The following is a 23,102-nucleotide window of genomic DNA, read 5'->3' on the forward strand; positions in this document are numbered from 1 at the left end:
CTCGGACCATATAAAGAAGTAAATAGCGGCGTATTTTCCCCCTATATTTTTGTTTTTGCCATGTTTGCCCAGTTTAAAGACCCGAACTTCCTCATCCGCCTGCTGGAGCAGGGGGATTGCTCTCTCGAGGACTATACAGAACTATTCCTCGAACTGGCCAACGACTCTCGCTACCCGGACTGCTCTCTGCTCGAACTCTATTTCCGCGGACTTAACACCTCCAGCCAAGCGCAGCTGTCCGGGAGCGGTCCTCGAGAGAGCCTCGCGGCGACGCCGAGTGGGTGCTGGTGTCCTGCAAATCAACCATGATGGTTGCGCCTGAGGACAACGACACCAGCCCCACTCCAGATCCAGAGCCCAACTCATCCCTTCACCGCAAGGTCGAGCCCCAGCCTGAGCCCACCGCTGACACGGGCGGAGTCAAGCGCCGACCACGGACCCATCGCCAGAGAGAGCGACAGAGTCGTGGAGCGTAACAGGACCCGAGCCGTGATACGCCAGACCAGGTGCGCGAGCCAGCAACGGAGCTCCCCGCGGTGGAGACAGCCGACTGCGATGAGGCGCGGGTGGAGCTCCGCCTACTGCACATCGGCTGAGGATGAGCTGATCATCCACCTGGGGCTGCTGGATCTGCAAAGGGAGCTGGATGATGTAGACTTGGACTTAGACTGGGCACCTCCCCTGTATCCTGAGTTCCTGTTCCCGTTCGGCTACCCAGTAAGCCCGCTGGTTCCGCCCAGCCGTCCCGTTAGCCCGCTGGTTCCGCCCAGCCGTCCCGTTAGCCCGCTGGTTCCGCCCAGCCGTCCCGTTAGCCCGCTGGTTCCGCCCCAGCCGTCCCGTTAGCCCGCTGGTTCCGCCCAGCCGCCCGTTAGCCCGCTGGTTCCGCCCAGCCGCCCCGTTAGCTCGCTGGTTCCGCCCAGCCTTCCCGTAAGCCCGCTGGTTCCGCCCAGCCTTCCGTAAGCCCGCTGGTTCCGCCCAGCCTTCCCGTAAGCCCGCTGGTTCCGCCCAGCCGTCCCGTTAGCTCGCTGGTTCCGCCCAGCCGTCCCGTTAGCTCGCTGGTTCCGCCCAGCCGCCCCGTTAGCTCGCTGGTTCCGCCCAGCCGCCCCGTTAGCTCGCTGGTTCCGCCCAGCCGCCCCGTTCCTGTGCCCGCGCCACGTGCGCTCTGTCCCGTTCTGTGCCCGCGCCACGCGGCGCCCGTCCCGTTTCTGTGCCCGCGCCACGGCGCTCCGTCCGCTTCCAGTGCCCGCGCCGCGGCGCTCCGCCCCGTTCAGTGCCCGCGCCACGCGCGCCTCCGCCCCGTTCCAGTGCCCGCGCCACGCGGCGCCCGGCCCCGTTCCAGTGCCCGCGCCACGGCGCCTCCGTCCCGTTCCAGTGCCCGCGCCACGCGGCGCCCGCCCCGTTCCAGTGCCCGCGCCACGTGCGCTCCGTCCCGTTCAGTGCCCGCGCCACGCGGCGCCTCCGCCCCGTTCCAGTGCCCGCGCCACGGCGCTCCGGCCCCGTTCCAGTGCCCGCGCCACGCGCGCTCCTCCAGTGCCGCCTCAAGTTTTCCCACCCTCCCACCCATGCCACACCACGTCGATGGATCCCAGCAGCCCCTGCGCTCATCCTCAGCAAACCATCTGGAGCTCGCCACGGGTCTGCGGTCTCCATCGCCATCGAGGTTGGAGGATCCCTCGCCTCACCGTCCTGCCTCCGAGACCCAGACTCCTCCTCGGCCCGTAGAGACCCGTCGGCGCCCCTGGGCTCCTAGCTCCCTCCTCTACACCGTGGTCCGTCAGTCCACCAGCTCCACCAGGCTCCATCGTCCCTCCGCTCCGCCTTGGTCTGTCGTCGACCATCCGTCCGCCTCGGGATTCCTCTCTCCGGCTTTGCCTCGTCCCTCCATCCCACCGGCTCTGTCAGGCTCCTCCTTCCCTCCGGCTTCACCTCAGTCCTCAGTCGCTCTGGCTCCGCCGCGTCCTTCCCCCTCCCCGTCTCGTGTCAGTCGCGAAGCCTCGCGGCGTCGCCTTGGACCTCCAGCGCCTCGACGTCACCCTGGCTCTTCGGCTCTCCGTCTCCACCTCGGTCTCCTCCTCCACCTGCTCCGCCACACGTCGGGTCGGCCCCATGGAGTCGATGGCTGCTCCTCCTCCATGGCTCCTCCCTCCGTCGGCTCCACCTTGGACCACCATAGCTGGGCTCTGGATCTCCTCCTGCTCCGGACTCCTCCTGTCTCCTTCCTGGCTCCTCCCTCCGTCGGCCCCACCGTGGACCATCATAGCTGGGCTCTGGATCTCCTCCTGCTCCGGACTCCTCCTGTCTCCTTCCTGGCTCCTCCCTCCATCTACACCTCCTTGGACCCTTCTGCCTTCTGCCTGCCCCCTCCTGGGGATCCGTCCTCCACCAGAACCTCCTCCCAAGACCCGGTATCCCCAAATCCTAGTCATTTTGGTTTTGTTTGTTTTCATTTGTTACCCTTTAGGTGCGAGGACGCACCTTCCGGGAGGGGGGGGTAATGTCACATCTCTGGACTCTGTGTTTATGTTTTCGTTTCGTGCCATGTGCTCCCTGTGCCCTGCCTTCCCTCTGTGTTAATTATGTTATTGTCATCAGCTGTGTCTCGTCAATTACCCTGTGTATTTAAGTCCTGTGTTTTGAGTTCTGTTGGTCCGAGCGTCGAGGTCCTTACCTGATGTCTTTACGTGTGTTTATCCTGCCTGCCTGTTCTACCTGCCTGCCTGCCTTTATATCTTTATTTTGTCATTCTTGAGATTAAATCCATTTAAGTTTATTTTGAGCCTCGTCTCCTCAGTCTCTCGAAAGCGCAACCGTGACAGAATGTCTCTGTGCTTCCTATCGAAGAACAGTTTGCTGTTGTTTTCAGTGCACGACCACAGCAAGTCAGAGGGTCGTGTAATTATAGAATTACACCATGATTTCACACCTTGTCTCCAGAAACTATTCTTGGCGCTAATTATTGGAGCGTCGTTATTAAACATGTCGAGTGATCTCACTGTTCTGACTGACAGGGAGCATTTTTATTGCATGCTTGTGGTGTTCTACAGCAGTTATTTTTGGCTAATAAAAGAAGAAAGATATTACAAATGCGTGCACATAGCTAAACCGGATTGAATAACAGAGAACGCATGTATTGATAAATGCATGCGCGATTTTTGGAGAAACTGCTGTTTGCTGATTATTCCTTTCTGGTCTCGCGGTAGAAGCTATGCGCACCACGTTCCAAAACCAGTGAAAGCTGAACATATTTTTCTTGGGGGTTTTCATTTGCAAGCTAAAATTGGGGAACCGTTATAGTGAAAACGTTAACCTATTTAACAGCAGGAATCTGAATTGGTTGCATGTATTTAATATCAATAGCTCACATGAACACACTAACCTGGAGTGAAATGTTTTTGTAGAATAAAATAGCATGAGATGAAATCATGGACACATTTATATGTATATTCTTTAGTAGTATATTTTACTAATCTATATATTTTATTAATCTGTGGTAACCGTGATATATGCCAAATAATTGACTCCAGTCCATTGAATTATTAAGAAATAATGCACACCCATGTGCATTATTTTTGAATAAATCAGCAACCTATCATCAAATATTCCTTATGGATTTACACACACACACTCACACACACTCACACACAAACACACACACACACACACACACACACACACACACACACATATATATATATATAAATGTTGTACATATCAGGAAATCTTTTTCATTGTCTGACTGATGAAATTCCTCTGTGGCGTGACTGTTACATTTTTTTGAATCACAATCCAATATAATCTCAGCCACAAGTCTCATTCAAGTTATAGCCTTTATCCAGTGTCCAATTTCAAAGCAAACAGACAGTGTTTGAAAATAGCCGTAACCAGAGCATAAATGTTATCACAAAGAATCCAGCAGGTTAATGGGATTTGCTTACTGTGCCTGTAACAGGATACGCCAATAGCTGTCTTTGCTTACAGACTCAAGGGGAGAGAAAAAAGAAAGCAAGTGTCCAACCCCTGGTTGCGATGGCACGGGACACGTCACCGGACTCTATCCTCACCATCGAAGCTTGTCCGGCTGCCCTCACAAAGACCGCGTGCCACCAGAAAGTAAGCCGAATATGACCCGCCATTTGCACATGGGTTTGCCTGTGCCGTCTGTGCTGTGTGCATGTTTTACCTTTTATTTTCTGTAATGCATACGAGCGCATTTCCTCCTCCACCCAAAGCGGTGGCGCACTTTCTCGTACGACCAAGCTCCGCTCGTCTGGATGCGTTGATTGGTGCTTGTGAATAATTTTAGCCTGTTTCTCAATATGGCTGCACTGATCTCTGAGACGCAAAGCAGCTTTTTCATCACTACCTCCAGTCACACCTCTAATTGGATGAGGATCATGTCACAGGCGGGTTCTGATGAGTCAGTTTACTGCAGGCCCAGAGATGTAGCGCTGCAGGATGTGTCATAGACAACCTAATGGCTAGACTCATTTAATTCACCCAAAATAAATCCGTTTTTATTGAAGAGAGCTTTCTTTTCCTCGTACGCCAATGCTTTCACACAACGTGCATGCCATTAACACATTGCATGCCTAGATTCTTCTTTCACCATATGGTGTGGCCGTGATTAACTTTATGATTAACTGATTTCAGCTGGAACGTTTCTTAGGAGCATGTGCATGCTGTTGTCACTGAGCCCGTTCAGCTTAATGGAACACAAGGCTTTCATACTCGCTCTGGATCCTCCTAACCTTCTCTCGCCCTCTCCTCTCTGTTTGTCCAAGTTCTTGCAATGTATGAGAATGTTCTAAAGTGCCCCACGCCAGGCTGCTCGGGACGCGGCCATGTAAATAGCAACAGGAACTCCCACCGCAGGTGAGTGGCTGGAAGGGACGTGGAGAGAGGAAACTGGCGCCACTGTGGGGACTGATGTTCCAGTCTTTTTACACACTTTATAGAGGGAATAAGAAGAATGCCTAGTTTTAGATGGAGCCTTGTTTTAAGGAAGGAGAAGAGGGACTGATTTGTTTGTGTTGTGCTGAGCTCAGCTGGATTGTAGAAACACATAGCTCCAGGCTCAAATATTTTATTTTGCGCATTGGCACTTTTGACATGCAGACTGAAGATTCAAGATTCTATTCCCAAAAGGAACAAGGGACTTGGTGAACTTTGTGAAAATTTATAAATAAGATCATTTATAAAATATACTATATTGAATTAATATCAAAGTCCTGTCAAACGATTAATGACGATTAATCACATCCATAGTTATTGCGTGTATATAGATACAAAAATGCATGTGTATATTTAAGAAAAATTGTATGTTTATATGTTAAATGTATTTATATGTAATATAAAATATATAAATACATAAGAATGTAAATATTCTTTAAATATACACTATATGTGTGTGTATTTATATTTACATAACAAATATACACAGTAACACTTTTATTTTGGATGTGATTAATCGTGATTAATCATTTGACAGCACTAATATATATTAATTATGTATAAATTTAATAATATTAATGATAACAATCATCTAAAAATCAAAACATTTAAAACAAATGTCTAATTTCTAATTAATAATTTAAATTAATAATTATTTAATTGTATTTAATGAATACTGATTATATATTATATTATATAATGTTATATTATATTATATTATATTATATTATATAAGTAAATATTATATTATATAAGTAAATATTATATTATTTGTAGTATTTTTTTACAAGTTAAAACTGAGAATTTGGTCTCTGCAAATTAAGATTTCCTTAAGAATGAGAGCTCCATATATACAAAAAGTAGCAGGCTTACACTAAGATGTGTAAGATGTGCCTCCATGTGCATATGCTGTACATTCAGACAGATGCAGTCTCCACCCGAAGTTGCTGCAGGCCATGTTATATGGAACAGCTCCTATGGGACAAGCACACACACACACACACACACACACACACACACACAATTAGAAGGTTTGAGCTGAAGAAAACAAAATGTATAATAGGGGAATATAACAACCTTGTACAGTATATATGATTTGTCTACACATTCCTCATCGCATGGTTGTCATGGCAACTCAGCACATTGACAGCCGTCCTTCTGTCTGTCAGTCAGCACTCACTTTTTCAAATTCCATTCCTTTAAATGCACTTGGACTTATATGCTTTATGTGTTTCTGAAATTGCAGAGCGTGACGGGTTTTATGTTTGTGTTTTTGTCTCATGTTGGTTAATTTATTATTTATTATTTTTTTTTAGAATGACTGAATTTTTTCTGTATAACCATAAAACAATGCGAAAATTGCAGACGATAAGAAGACAGTTTTAGCTATACAAAGGATTACGTAGAGAGAAAGAGATAGAAAGCAACAGAAAAGTAAGAGAAATTAGACAGAAATGAGGGATAAACAAATGGAGAGGAAGACTAAGTAATGAGAGGAAGAAACAACGAGGGAGATAGAGAGCAAGAGAGAAAGGGAAAAAAAAGGAGAGCAAGGGAGCGTAGCTGGATGTTCTGAAGCTCAGTTTGCTGTAGTGTGTCTCTCTGAAATGACTGCAGTATCTCGCTGTGAGGAGCTTTCTGAAGCCAGCCAGCCAGAAATGCCCAGCAGATATCTGCAAAGCTTTGCCTTCATACTATAGAACTAGGCCACATGAAATGCATAATTCATACATAAATATCCCCATGTACCGCACACGCGCGTACCAGGATTTTGCAAACACGTTGGAAGTCTGTATTGAGAGAATGTCATAAAAAGCGGACTATTCTCTCTGACAGACTTGTCTCCATATGCTGGTATTATACATTCCCTCATATCTCACTTTGTTCTTCAACTTCTGCTATCTGCTAGGGCATGTGTGTGCGTTTGGGAGTGTGTATGCGTGTGTGCCCTTACATGCTGCTTGTAACGTAATGTTAACACTTCATAAATTGCTCTGCTGCTGTTGCAGTCTCTCGGGATGTCCCATAGCCGCTGCCGAGAAGATGGCAAAGGTTCAGGAGAAACATCACTCCTGCGACAGCTCCAAGTCCAACCAGGCGTCAGACCGTGTCCTCAGGTACTTTGTGACCCTTCGATAGGAACAGCACATTAACCCTATTCATATTTATTAGTGTTGTATTGTGCTTTTCACAAAACAGAGTACATTGGCATTTAAAAATGAAATAAATAAATAAGTTATTATTTATTCTTATTATTCTTTAAAAACTACTTTCTTTTTCACTAATGCATCTTAAGCTATTGTTAATCAGCAGAGATATAGCTTTTAACATTCAGTTTTCATTTTATATATTTTGTAATTGCAATAACATAATTATGATATTTCATAATGAAATAATATCTCATATATTATTTAATATACAGTGTGTATATGTATGTATTGTATGTGTACACACACACACACACACACACACACAATTTATCCACTAAAAATATTACTAATGTTTCTTAGGCTGTTGTTAATAAAGAGACAAATAGCATATATTTAACATTCAGTTTTCATTTTATATATTCCAATAATATCATAATTAGTCATACTGCAATAATATCTAATAGAAATGTATATTATTTCTTATTTTTTTATAATATAGTGTGTTTTTGTGCATTTAGACAAAGAGCAACTTAATATTTTATATAATTATTGTGATTTACTTTAAAAAATTATATTATTAATTATATTATTGCAATTTTGTAAAATATAAAATAAAAAAATATTAAATAGCTTTTTGTCTGTAATAAGATACTAAATCATGTGCTTAGTTACAAAAGTATTTATATTCAAATGCACACAAACATACACAGTACATACTTATACACTGTATATTATATAAAAAAGAAATAATATACATTTATGTTATTTCATTATGAATAATAATTATGGTATTGGAAATATTGGAATATATAAAATGAAAACTGAATGTTAAATAGCTATTAGTCTTTTGATTAACAATAGCCTAGGATAGATTAGTAATATTTTAAGTTGCTAAATTGTGTGTGTGTGTGTGTGTGTGTGTGTGTGTGTGTGTGTACATATAGAGAGAGAGAGAGAGAGAGAGAGAGAGCGAGCGAGTGAGGCTCTGGGAGAGAGCTGACTAATGGTTAATCATTATTAATCACATCCAAAATTAACGTTTTTGTGTACATAATATGTGTGTTTACTGTGTATGTTTAGGACAAATCTTATGTATATGTATGTTCATAATGCAATTCAGAATGCAATAATATCTAAGTTACATTTTTATATATATTTTTAAACTATAATACAATGTATGTATTTGAGTAATTTAAAAAAAAATACATAATTAAATATTAAAATTAAATCTTTTTGATTTTTGGAGGAACTATTTTTACAATGAATTCAGATTATTCAAAACTCGTTACATGGCAAATATAAAATGGATTGGGAACTGCATGTGATTCATCTTGACTTTGAGCATGATGTGTGTCCAACCTTGATTCCCTCCCTTTGCCAATTCTTCCAGACCCATGTGCTTTGTAAAACAGCTGGAGATCCCACAGTATGGGTACAAAAATAACGTCCCAACCAGCACTCCGCGATCCAACCTGGCCAAGGAGCTGGAGAAGTACTCCAAAGCCAGCTTCGACTATAGCAGCAGTTATGACAACCAGCCTCATGCCTACGGCAAGAGGTCCCTGACCCCGAAGCACCACGGGCGAGACACCTCACCCAAAGGATACGATGGCAAGCTTGGCTTTGTTGTTCTTTACCTCTGACATTGAAGCTGGTGAGGCAGAAGTCAGAATAGATAAACTGGTCTTTCTGTAGGGCATCAGATGGAAATAAGATTAGAATTAGTTTTGTTCTGCCAGACGTCCTTATGCGGTATTTTCCATTAAAAGAATTTCTTTTCTATTTTCTATTTTGAAGTGAAGGCCTTCTCTTAATAAAAGATTTAGCTTGGATTTTTCACAGACGGCCGTCGAGTTCAGTGCTCCTTTATTGGAAACCCTGCTCTACTTATTGGCTTCTGAAATGATTAATAACCTAGGTACACAAACCCAACGAAGGGGTTTCCAATCTGCATGCAGCTCCTTTAATTTAATTATGGCTGGATAGATATCTTCGACCGCCATACATGTATAGCTATATACATCTATAAAAACATTACATCCTATAAAATGATATTCTCTTTTCTCTATGTATGTGTATGTAATGTATGTAGATGTTCTCTCATCAATTAAAAATAGTTAATGAAGGCAGTTATGTAGGTGTTAACCTTTTCGTTACCGGTCCGCAGTGAGAGATGCAGACAGATATTTGAATGACGCCAGATTTAAAAACATTGTGTTTCTTCGTCGAAGGTTTTGAGGTTTTTGTGTTCGGTAATGTACAGAGCTGTAGCTCGCAACTGCAGCCCTGGTCTTGATAAATGAGCGCACTTACATTTGTGAAGGAATCAAATTAACTGGAACGATTTTGTTCAAAATGGTAGCAGTTGATTTCACGCCAAGCCAGAAATTGTAGAGATTTCCTGTCAACAGAATTCAAGGGATATTTTGGTACGGTTTCATTAGCTGTGCTTAAAATAACTCATTTTCATTATAACTCATGGTTATTACATCAGGACAGTCTTGATTGCCCATAAGGAGCATTACAGCATGCCCTGCAGTGATAATATAGACAATGTTATTGAAATCAGAACACATACCACATCTCGGAAATTAAAGAGCATTCTTGCAAGTGATGTTACTTGCCTGTATGCTTTATCAAAGAAATGCAGTTTTGATAAATGAGACAAATGAAGAAAATTAAGCTTGGAAAAAATTAATGAGAATAACATTTAATTAATGTTAGGAATTAACTGCACTTCATTTAGACTCAGTTGGCAACATCAATTAGTTACACCCAGTTTAGTTGTAATGACAGCACTGCCATTTGTCTCAATGCAAAATTAGATGAAAAATAAGATCAAATGGGAGAGTAGTATAAATTTTGAATAAGTGGTTATAACTGCATTTTAGCAGCCGATTTGTCACCTTTCAGATTTGAAGGATAATAACATCTCCTTAGTCAATACTAGGTTTCTTTTTCTCAGATATTGGAAGTAGACCAGGATTCTTTATGAATGTGGATTTATATAAAAAAAGAAATGCTGTATAAAGGCTTCCCATACAGGTCTTAGATTTCATGTTAACAATGTGTAGCCCTCCGCATGAAACCTAGATACACCATTTCTTCCCGTCCCTCCACACTCTCTCTCTCTCTCTCTCTCTCTCTCACACTCAATTTCTCACAGCATTCATCATGAGACATCAGATCATCTAATAAGTGTGTATGCCTGTATCTCTGTCTATCACTCTTTCATTCTATCTATCTATCGGTCTGTCTGTCTGTCTATCTGCCGTTCTAATAATTTATAGTTTTATGATAATATCTATCTATCTATCTATCTATCTATCTATCTATCTATCTATCTATCTATCTATCTATCTAGCTGCCTGTCTGTCGTCCTATTAACTATCTGTTCTATCATTTTTTTCTTTTTATCTATTTGTCTATCTGTCTTTCTATTCCCTCATCCATCCATTCTTCCGTCCAGTTTATAGTGGCCGTCTGACCCGGCGTATGTGTATGTGTGCAGCCAAGCGCTACTGTAAGACCTCAAGCCCGGCCAGCAGCACGACGAGCAGCTACGCTCCCAGCAGCAGCAGCAGTCTCAGCTGTGGAGGAGGAGGAGGGGGAGGAGGAGGAGGGGGAGGAGGAAGCAGCGCCAGCAGCACCTGCAGCAAGAGCAGCTTCGACTACACGCACGACATGGAAGCCGCCCACATGGCCGCCACCGCCATCCTCAACCTGTCCACGCGCTGCAGAGAGATGCCCCAGAGCCTCACTGGGAAAGGCCCGGAGCTCCTGGCGCAGGTGAGGGTCCACAACTTTTTCCTGCCAGATCCTCTCCCACTTCTAATGCTAATATTGTATTTTGCTTTCTTATTTCTTAAGTTTCTCTGCACTGCCTCGTAGTATGCAAAGGTAGCGCACCGAAATGAAGGCATGCAGGTTTAGAGTCAATCGGGGGGAAAACCCCCGGTCCTGTCCTCTGGGTTTTCGAGCTCATTTACACAGGGTGCGATTTCACACAGTGAATGACAGCAGCACCTCTGAGAGCTCTCTGCTAGACTCAGGGTCATCATATAAGCCTAATGGTCTGAATGAGCCACGGTTGCTTTAGTGACACATCGATTTCAGACATAATCTGTATGGTGATAATGAGAGTGCAGGGCTGGAGGAGACCAGAGGAAGCTGGCAGCTGCAGGAACGCTGGGGAAGTGGTGCCCCTACCCTCTCTCACTGAGACAAGTAGAATTAATGTCGATTTCAGCTGTGGTCCAGGCCAAGCCAGCTCTCCCAGCATCCCTCTGGGTACATAGGAAAGACAATGACCTCTCTTTAAGGACAGTGAGGCAGCAGGCTAGAGGAAGTGGGGATGAGAATGAGAGAGAGAGAGAGAGAAAGAAAGAGGGACAGAGGTAGTGAGGAGCTGCAGGGCTCTATATATTCACTAATAAGCAGCTGTGCATGGAGATGTAGGGCAGCACAAAGAAGAAGCTCACACTCTCTTCTTTCAGATCTTTTCTCCACCCATCCTTTCCCACACTGTAAAAGTTTTAGAAATGCATGTACCTAATTATAAATATATTAAATTAATGTAAAATGTTGTCAAAATTTGCCATCATTGCAAGTCTAGAAATATGTTTTTTTAGAGTTGTGTGCAAATAATTTGTCATGCACTGCATTTAATGGGTTTTTTTAACATAAAAATTACAGTACAGTTAAATAACTTTAATAAAAACCTTTTTTTTTATCCTTTCCGCTTCAGGTTAATTTAATGCATTCTTTAATTCTTTGATTTATTTATTAAAACAAACAAAAAAAATTCTCCTATAAGGTAGTAAATATACAGAACAAAGTGCTTGTTGTCTCATAAACGTGACACGGGCAGCAAACAACTAACTAATCATTTTAAGCAGAGGTACAAATACAGCTTGACCAGCTTCACCAGACATTAATTACTACACGTGACAAAATCAGCAACAACATTGTAAATAATGCTGGCAAACGGTCAAACAATGCAACTATATTAATTATTCATGCCTAACGCAGAGAAAAGGGAAGAAGGCTAATGGAACTGAACCACAAAACTACTGTTTCAGTCTAGGAATTTGAATGCAATTAATGCCCCGTTGATTCTCCTTCAAGATCTCATTTGTGTAAAGCAGGCTTGAAATAGAAGTTGGAATTGTTTTTTTTTTGTTAGTTTGTTTTTTCACTGCAATATTCCAACAAATAAAAATGATAAACATTGATTTCATGGTGAATAATATTTTACCAAAAAATATAAATAATAATAATAATAATTAATAATAATAATTTAATTTTAAATGAAATATAATAATGAAATTTAATATTAAATATAATATAATATAGTACATAATATTTATAATATAAATAAAAAATAATTAAATACAGTAATAATATATTAAAATAATTTTACTTTTTCACTGTGCATATGAACCATGTACCCATCCTCATCTGTCATCCTTTCCTACAGTATCTCACTCTGCTTTTTTCCTCATCTTTTTACTTCCTAATTATTCTCTTTATTCTTTATTCTCAGAGCCCTGATGACAGGGATGTGGATGAGAACGGAACCCTGGATCTGAGCCGGGCTGGAGGGATGGGGGAGGGCAGTGGAGGCACAGTGCTGACCCCCCTGCAGCCCATGTCACCCCAGCGGCAGGCCCTGCTCAACAGCCACTGCTACCAGATGAGCACGGCAGACTGCTGGGACCTGCCTGTGGACTACACCAAGATCAAACGCCTGGACGAGGACCACAAGGAGGTACCCTCCCCCCATCCCGACACCTCTAGAATCTGGCTAGAGACTGCACTTGAGTCACTTTTACGGATGATACTTACCTTTTTGGCTCACTGTGTTTGTTGCACTGGAGTGTGTGATCATTCAGAATATTCGATTTTAGCATTTTGAAAACACTGGAACCTCCCATTTGAATGTCCTGTTGACGTTTTGAAGCAGCTAGTAACATTTCAAAAATGTTAAATTAACATCAAGCTAAACTGATTCTGAAATAATGTTGCATTAACAGTAGCATGTACAGTAAATCTAAATCTAGATAATGTTATTCTGCTAATGTTTCGAGAATTTTATTACAGACAAAATAACAGACTTGGAACGTTGTCTGTTAGCTGGGAAAAACTACTTTAAAATGATTTCATTATTTCTGTTAGCAGTAGAGAAAGTGAAGGAAATTACACACTTAACCTTTAAAAACCTTTTTTTTAAAAATGCAACCACAGGCCACAAAATCACCATGGTAGTTTTTCATCTGAAAACAGAATAAATAAGTGTTCCATTAGTGTATGGTTTGTTATGATCTAGGACAAAATTAGAAAATCTGGAATCTGAGTTTGCAAAAAAATCTAAACATTGATAAAACTACCTATGAAGTTGTCCAAATAAAGTTCTTAGCAATGTATATTACTAATCAAAAATTAACTTTTAATATGTTTACGTTAAATCTTCATGGAACATGATATCCTAACAATTTTTGATATAAAATAAAAAAAATAGATCATTTTGACCAATACGATGTATTTTTGGCTATTGCTACAAAAATACCTGCGCTACCTATTAATTGTTTTTTGGGATTCAGTGTTAGCGTATAGCACAAAATACATAAAGCATATATAAAAACAGTACCCTTCGACAACCGTGACCATAAAAATTCTTAAGAACCTCCTTCTCTTTGGTTTCATCTTCTTTCACCAGGCATTTTGCATTTTGTTAGCAGCGAGCTGGTTATCTGAAGACAGTTGGCAGATGAATGCTAGTCAGATTACCGTTTACTGCTTACATGTTCAGCCCACTTCCAGTGCAATCCGTAGGAAGAAGCTTCTGCTTAGTCTTCCCCCATCTTATTTACCACAGCAATAAGGACCTGTTTATAATATAAAACTGTTTGCCAGTGACATGTTAATATCAGCGCAATTTAGTAATTTCAAACCGTTGCTCCGTCCTTGTGTAAACCTTAAACAGTAAACTGGTCGAGGAAGCTATTGTAGTGATTTGAAGGACGGTATGATGTTCCTCTTTTGAAGGACTGAAAGGACATCTAGGGTAAAGTGTTGGTACTGCATGCCTTCCCTTTACTGAAGAAAACGGGATTTTTCCTCTGTTAATTAATTACTCATTAATGAACCCCCAGACTTAAACTGTTGTTATTATTATTTCAAAAGGGAGTTGATGTTTTTGCTAAATTGTTGGGGAACTAGAAAGAATGCAAATGAGGCTGTATGAGATTCTGCTCTCAGTGATATAATAACGCAGTATTCTTTTAAATGTGAACTGCGCTGTATATTATGTAATTACAGTATTAGCAGGCCATTGTAGTATTGCTCCTTTTTATACGTCATCATAACATGCACTGGAATCTTTATTTTTCTTTCTCCATCCCTATTTCAGGACGACCTGGACCCATTTCAGGATCTATTAGAAGAGCAGCAGTATTCAGGAGACGTGTCCCTCCCCAGTCCCAAACACAAATATGCTCCCTGCAAGGAAAGCAAGAAGGAGCTCCTCACGTAAGCATCTGCACTGGATCAGGACTATCTCCTGTAATTGACCCTGTAGCATGCTTTTTTATTATTATTACTGTGTTTTTATTGATACGCAGTAAGAAGGTAGTAATTCAGCTAAGATGCATTAAATTGGCAAAAAGAGAAAATTATAAAAGACAAGGACAATTTTATATATATAATTTTTTGAAGAACCATGTGACAACAAAGACTGGAGTGAAAATAAACTATGCTTTAAAAAAATTAAAAATTAAAAATTTAATTAAATAAATAAATACAGACATTTTAATAGAAATATTGATCAAATAAATGTAGCCACGGTGAGCATAAAGACTTCTTTTAATAGACTTCTTTATAACGATGCACACAGCTTAAAAATTATATTATGGTGGTAAAATATATATGTCAGTTAAATTTAGTACATCTCTTTTGTTTTAACAGTTTGACTAAATTAAATCCTGGCTGCTAAAATGATTTTAAACATCTCTATAAAACGTATTAAACTATTATTAAAGTTAAATGTGTACTCTGTAGTTTTTTATTTATATTGTGCTGCGTATCATTCTTGGCTTACTATATAATCAAAAGCTTTTACTAATGTATGATATTTGTAAAAATGCACTGTTGGCAGGCAGCCATGATAAATTAGCCTAAGTCAAGATCAAGTCTGTATTATTGGGCTGGTCACATGATCTTAGCATCCATGTACAAAACACAGGCTGCTATTAAAAGTGTATATGATTTTCATCATTTTTTGATGTTTTTTCATTTCATTTGTTTTGAAAATACATTTCATTTCATTTATTTGCATATAAAACTTTTTAATGATACAAGTGACCCTGAGTGCACCTTAGCAGCTTTAATAATGCAGCTGTTCTAGTAAACCGTGCCTCATGCTTCTGAAATCCTCTCTTAAGGCTATCAAGCTGCCAACTGGCTGACAAGGGCATGCGTGGTATGATGACATCTAACTCCCAGGATCTGAAGTAAGCCCTTGCGCTCTCGTGTTTACACGACACCTCAGTTGACCCTCAAAATGAGGTCTGTCTGAGGTTCCACTAATCTGTTTCATGTTTTTATTGCTTACAGGTGTCCCACTCCTGGCTGTGATGGCTCTGGGCATATCACAGGCAACTACGCCTCACACAGAAGGTGAAGACTCACAAATATGCGAATTAAAAATTCGATTTAATACTTCACATAATTTTTGGGCCACCCGTGGATTCAGAGAGGTGCAATGAGAAGCCTTTGGCATTTTTTTGGTAAATGTGTTTCTTGCTCTGAAGTCTGTCAGGTTGTCCCCGGGCAAAGAAGAGTGGTATTAAAATAATGCACAGTAAGGAGGACAAAGATGACCAGGAGCCAATCAGGTGCTTTTTTTCTTTCTTCAAAAACTATCCAAAGTAACTGAAATGTTGAACTTACTTTGGACTAAGGTTACAATTGGCCACTTCCTGAAGCAACTTCACTATGTGTGTGTGCTTATGTGTGTGAACTCTTTTCTGTTGTGCGCAATGTCTTTAGGTGTCCTGTACCAGGCTGTGATGGCCAGGGTCATGTGACAGGGAAGTATGCATCCCACCGCAGTGCATCCGGCTGCCCGCTGGCTGCCAAGCGTCAGAAAGACGGTTATGTGAACGGAGCGCCTTTCTCCTGGAAGTCTGGCAAGACAGACGGCATGACCTGCCCCACCCCAGGCTGCGATGGCTCAGGCCATGTCAGTGGCAGCTTTCTCACCCACCGGAGGTACACGAGGCCACTATATAGCAAGAACTCTTTTTCTTAATCAGTATTTTTGCATTCATTTTAATAAAAATATCACAACGTTCTAAAAACACGATATATTTAAATGAGAAGTAGAAATATTAAAACTGCTGTTGTTATTATTAACTAAAATTAAAGCTATAAAAAAATGGTAATTGAAGTAAAGCTCAAATAAAACTAAATATAATCACTATAAAGTAAAAACTTAAATGAAAACTAGGTGTGTTGCTTTGGCAGCTAACCAAAATAAATGTAAAATATAATTAAATATTTAATGCAATAGACGTATTGTATGCATACATTCTCAAAGGATTAAATTTACAAAGTAAATCAATTAATACTAATATACTAATTAAAAGAATGCACAGTGATGCATAGTGAATTGCTATATTGTGATTTAAAATAGTTACCTTTTCTTCAGCAGAATGTTTAAATTGAAGAGTTAAAAATGATTATTATTTATTTTTTGTACATCTGTAGTCTGTCCGGTTGTCCCCGTGCCACATCTGCTATGAAAAAGGCAAGGATGACCGGGGTTGAAATGCTCACAATCAAGCAGAGGGCAAGTAAAGGTATGTCATTTTTTTTAATTATATTAATTACTAAAGAAATTAATTGTATTGCTATCAGTGGAATTTTTACAGTACATCGTCCAATGTTCCCTTCCAGGCATAGAAAATGATGAGGAGATTAAACAACTAGATGAGGAAATCAAAGACCTGAATGAATCGAACAATCAAGTAGAGTCAGACATGATAAAATTAAGGACTCAAGTAAGAGCAGTTGCCATCTATCACATCAGTCTTTGGCCATGTGTTCAGTCACAGAGATGCATTTGTTTCTCTCTCTCTCTCCCCTCCAAGATCACCACCATGGAGACTAACCTGAAGTCCATCGAGGAGGAAAACAAGGCCATAGAGCAGCAGAACGACTCGCTGCTGCATGAGCTCGCCAACCTCAGCCAGTCCCTCATCAACAGTCTTGCCAACATCCAGCTTCCACACATGGTAAGAGCCAACCGACACAAGGCCTCCCATGCACTCTTAAAAATAAAGGTTCCAAAACACACAGAAGAACCATTTGGGTTCCCAAAGAACCTTTCAGATCTGAAGAACCTTTTTTCGCTTTAAAGAACTCTTTGTGGAACGCAAAGGTTCTTCATGGAACCGTTAATGCAGATTTAGAACCTTAATTTTTAAGAGTATAAAGGGCTGTTCACACCAAGCATGATAACTATAAAGATAACGATAAAAAGATATAGTTCTAAAACTCGCTTTCTGTATTAAACAATAGCTTCAACTATAAGGATAAAGGCATGGAGAAGCGATATCACTTCTAGAACGATATTTTCCAGCTGATGAAAGATACAAACATTGACAGCCAATCAGAATCCATCCTACTACCACAAGCTCGAGAAGTTAAAGCGGCAGACGCACATGTGCTTAGAATAAACGTCTTTATAGTTATCGTTCTTGGTGTGAACGGGGCTTTAGAGAGTAGCACAAAAAGTCAAAGTCAAAATAAAAATAAAAATGTTTTATAGTTACTTACAATCGTAAAAATATGAATAAATTTGAAATAGTTATTAAAGTATATTTATATTTCTCTTACAGTACAATACATGTTAATGTGCTTAGAATAGTCTTTTAGGCTGTAGACCGCCTCTTGTTGAAAGCCAGGGCCTGAGTCTGCATCCCCTTCCAGCAGGGATGAAATTCCGGTTTCTATTGTTTCTCCCATCTGCTTCTTTATGTCTGTTGTTGAGTTCCTCGCAGTTCCATATGCTTCTGTGCTGAGGTCACTCCCCTTTACCGACCATTGTAAAAAAACAACCTCCACTCCAACAACTGCTTTTCAGTTGAGTAACAACATGGCCGCTGTGGATCAGATTCTCCCACCACACGATCGAATCGCAAGCGCATCGAGCCGGGGCACGATTGGACAAGCCCTGTTCGAATGTGGCGGCCATGTTAGTAAACAACTGAAACACGTCGTCTTGAATATGGCTCCTGAACTCTCCACCCCCACTGTCGATGGATGCTATTTAGAGTGCGCACGAGGGGTCCTCAAGCTGCACTAACATCAGACGACTGTTGCCTGTTCATGTGTCATGCCGCTCAAGCAGAACTTGGTTGTAAAGTCAAGTATGTCAGTTTTATTGAGACCACTGACCTCTGGCTTTTAGCCAGGCTAATAGTCTTTTCTCTACACCTCTCCCTTCTGTAGAAACCGATGCCACTGAAAGAGGCCCCTGTTAAAAATTACTGCTGTTTACAGATGCCCCACAGAGTAAGAGATTCATTTTCCATAGTCTAACTTTATCCTTCTCCTCACTATCATTTTCCTCCCCCTAGTCCTCCCCCCTTTGTAACACACAGTACGATGTGTATGCATCACGAAGGTCCATAGAGTGTATCAGTGCCACACATATTGACATAATCCACTTCAGGGAATAGCGCTAAGAAAGCTGGGGTTGCAATATGAGCCATATTTATTTTTGGTAGTCAACTCATGTTATTATCGTAAAACACATTATTTTATCAGGCACAGTGATGCTCATCGATATCTGTCTGCTATTCATGGCAATCTGTTTGATATCACTTGTGAATGCCAGTATTACCTACATACTCATGAGCATGAAACTCACACCAGTGCATGCATACATAATGTATGTGCATTAATTTTTTTGTTATCCATCAGATATAGAATATTTATACAGAACAGTCTTACGCTTGACTTAGTGACCATTTTTAATGTGATTGGTCAAGCCCTGCATTTCAAGAGATGTATTTTCTCTAAAACCTCCTAGCTTGTATTTAGCTTTAAAGGCAGCTTTGTTGGTTCATTCCTCCCTAAGTATATCCTCTTTCCCCTTCCCTTTCTGTCTTAAGCCTTGATTGTGTGTTTGATTGGACGTATTCTGCTTGTTGACTTGTTTTCCAACCTCCAATGATCCCCGATCTGTTCCACAGGAGCCGATGAACGAAAGCAAAACTTTGACACTTACGTGGGAGCACTTTGACAGATATGTACACTCACCAGGACCAGTACCAGAGCCCGGAGAACAAGGCCCTCTTGGAGAACATAAAGCAAGCGGTTCAAGGCATCCAAGTGTAGCTTTGCGATTGGCTGGTATTGGCCGGAAAGTAACGGGTCATGTGATCAGAGCGTTAAGAAACAAAAGAAACCCATCATGTAAAAAGTATGGATAACTAGTATGATTTTTTTGCTGCTGTAATTTATTGTATTATTTGGCATTATTTATGATTCTGTTATGCTTTTGACAAAAAAATAATAATAATACATAACTTATTTGTTGCCTTGCTTTAAGATGACGACTACCAATGGCAAATGTTTTGAGGAACATTCATGTTTTGTACATTTTTCATATGACCTGACATAATGTGATGTACTGTTTATAGCTGCTAATGTATGCACATTTTAGTGTATATGTATTTATTAATTGTAAACAAAAAACCATCCATTATTTTAAATCTAAAAGAGGTGCAGAGGGGATACATTGAGGGAATGTAAGGGCAATCAGCTTCAATCTGAGCTTCTCTTTATGGAACTAATGGGAACTAATGTGCTGTGCAGGCTGTTCAATGGGTGTACAGTGGTACATTTTTGTGGTTCGATTTTGGGTACATTTTGTAAAAATATTGAGAAAGCGTTGTCTTTTGGTTCCGAAATCATATTTATAGTGGTCAGTGTGGGCACTCTAATGCAGTATGTGTATTGTTTTTATTTTTGCTCGTTTGTTTATTCTTCTTTTCTTTTTTTTCTCGTTTTAATTCCTGAAATAGATGGAAAATAGAACACAAAAAAATATATATATATTGTGAATGCAAACATCATGACACGGAAACTCACTGGTGTAAATCCTAAGAAGTATTTCATAACTTTTCAAATATTTTCAAAGTCCATTCTCTAAATGTAACGCCCGGCTGGTTGAGGCCAATTACTACAGAAAATTTCAAGGGAGACAATCCAACATTAATTCTTAATTTAATGATCGTAAAATGTTAGTGTTAGTATGATAGAATATCAGCAATATATGATAACGAATCAATCATTTATTTAGATATGGGATGCAAAAGTTTGGGTATATGCAATTTCTTATTCTTACCATAGTAGAAAGCTGATGAATCTTTTTACTAAATGTAAAGTATTAAGTTTTATATAAATCTTTTAATACAGTCATGTTTTAGGGTTTAAACATGGGTGATCAAATCAAAAGGATGAATGCATTATAATTTCACATTTCTCATGTTCGATTTTGCACAGGGACACCTTTGTTTCCATGTTTTGGTGTTTTTATTTGTTCCAGGAGACCAAGGAGGTGCCCAGACGTTTGAATTGTGGGAAGTTTTGTTTTTCTTTTTTCTTTTGAAGGAAGTAAATCTGTGTGTGAATGTTAGTTTATCAGTGTGCTGGATATACAGGGTTAATGTCACCATCCATACGTCATTGTGTCACAGTAATGGAGCACTTGTCTTGTAGATTTTGTCCGAACAATCATGTAGAGATTCATCTGGTCACGAGTGCACAACAAATACGACTATATCAGCAATGCAAGCTCATCATATTACAATTAGTGAATTCCAATCAGTTATATACAGTATTAAGAGAAGTCGGCTTGCCTTCTGTGGTAACCTGCGATTCACTTTCATCGCTTATTTTTTACGTTTCTGAGAAATCAGCGGCACTTTAAGCTCTAAGAATTATGGAAATGGAAGCATTTTTGATAATTAAACGATGAAACGGCGTGGCACGGGTCTCGATCTCAGTAGAGCGTGGGCAGTTTTGGTCGTTCAGAGGGTGGTTTACTGACACGACCGATTCATACTACTCCATAGTATCTTAAGGACATGTACAGTTATAGTCTGGGGACCCCCTTTCATCTTCATTTAATCAAAGCCCATTCAAAGCATCAAGCAAAGTCACAAATAGGCTGATTTTCAGTGGTGGATTTTAAAGTCGTTTGTATTTATCGAGCATGAGTCTAAAACTGTCACAGTGATTCTTAGTGTGAAATGACTCTGGTTTGTTGCTGATGCTCTACGTGGGGCTTTGTTTCTGAAATCTGGTGATTTTTGTATTATTACGGCTAGCATTACTTTTCCAAGAGCTCATGCAAATGGTGCTAGTCACTCTTATTTATGGTTCTGTAATATCCAGACATCTCTTCCCCAACCACTCTCCGGAAGCTTTGTGTATGCAGCTTATTTCCAAGATGGTAACGCTTTTAACACACTGATAGCAAAACACAATATCCTCTCATTCACTATCATAACTGATTTGACAGGAAAAGGGATTTTAAGCACAATTCCGCTGCTCATTTTCAGTTGGCACATATTGTACTATCTACTTAAAAAAGGTTATCTGTGACTATTTAAAAAGAAAACTCTATCTATCGTGTCACATGCTTGAATGCAGAATACTTTTTCTTATTAATAATTGTAGAAATCATCAGGTTACATAAGTTTCCATTTCAAATGGATTTTAATTAACCATTTTAAACCAGGATTTTTCTATTAAAAATAAAAAGAAAGAAGCATAGCTTTCTTAATGTCTCTTGCTCTCTTCCTCTATCCAGCTCTTAGCTATCTTTTTCTCTCTTGTTTTATTTTTCAACCACATGGCATGATTTCTGTTGGTATGATACTTTTTTGCTCTAAGTGTTTAAGATCACAAGTTGCAGTGATATTTCATTTTGAAATTGCAGAAATTTGTACAATTTTTATCATGCTGGTGTTGACATCTCTTACTCAATAAAAATTGTGTTGCTACATTACATGTCCCTTTATTCAACGTGATTTGTCTCGCTGTGATGACTTTGTTGGAGTTACTGCTACATCTGATTATCTGATTTGCATCAAGGATTGAGATCCGTGATACCTGAGTAAAAATAAAAATCTATATGCATTCAGTGATTCAGTGGCAGCTGTCTGAAGTACAGCATGTGACCTGAAAGCTATCTACCTTTGCCTATGCGCGTTCGTGGTCATGTGACTGATCATAGCGTCGGGACAGCAGAAAAATACAATCCATTACATTAGCACTGCAGAAATAATATGTCTAGCTGGCAAACATCTATACAATAAAATAAATGAAATACTTCAAAGATTTTTTATGATGTTTCTGGTTTATTTTGTCAGAACAATCATATTTCATTGATTAGCCTCAATGTCAAAACAGGACATTAAGGACTTATGGTACCTGTGATGATAGCTAAACTAGTTAGATATCTTGATTAAATTCTTTTGCCATTGTGTCTGTATGTATATATGGTCTAGCTGTAATTAACAGTTATTGATATGGCACACCCTTTATATAAACTAAATTACAACACTGGCATACATATAGAAATGTAGGACCCAACTAAAGGTACTAATTAAAAAAACTTTTTGGAAACTAACCAAAAAAAAAAAAACTTTTAGCCATGTGGTTTTCCAGAAATACAGATCTGGTGAATTTTTGTCATGGAGGAAAAAAATGGAAGCAGTCACTGAAAAACGGTTGACACGAACAATTAAAATTAGCTACAGTTATTTCTACTCGGAAGCAATTTATTTAACTACGTTGAAGGCTTGACTCATGAATATTAAACGTATTCAGACCCCGCAGCACAATCATCAAGCATCTTGACAATGGCCTTTTAATATTCATAAGCTAGCGAGTCTGGTGACTAATAGGAGTACCTGCAGAGAG

The 23,102-nt window shown here is 40.2% G+C and overlaps 1 pseudogene; it reads left to right on the forward strand.

The window, feature by feature from the left end:
• Window positions 1–19,523, forward strand: part of LOC122324636 — a 55,732-nt pseudogene extending 36,209 nt beyond the window's left edge.
• Window positions 19,524–23,102: the final 3,579 nt, after the last annotated feature.

The sequence above is a fragment of the Puntigrus tetrazona genome, chromosome 20 (assembly GCF_018831695.1).
Source record: "Puntigrus tetrazona isolate hp1 chromosome 20, ASM1883169v1, whole genome shotgun sequence".
Taxonomy (NCBI): Eukaryota; Metazoa; Chordata; class Actinopteri; order Cypriniformes; family Cyprinidae; genus Puntigrus; species Puntigrus tetrazona.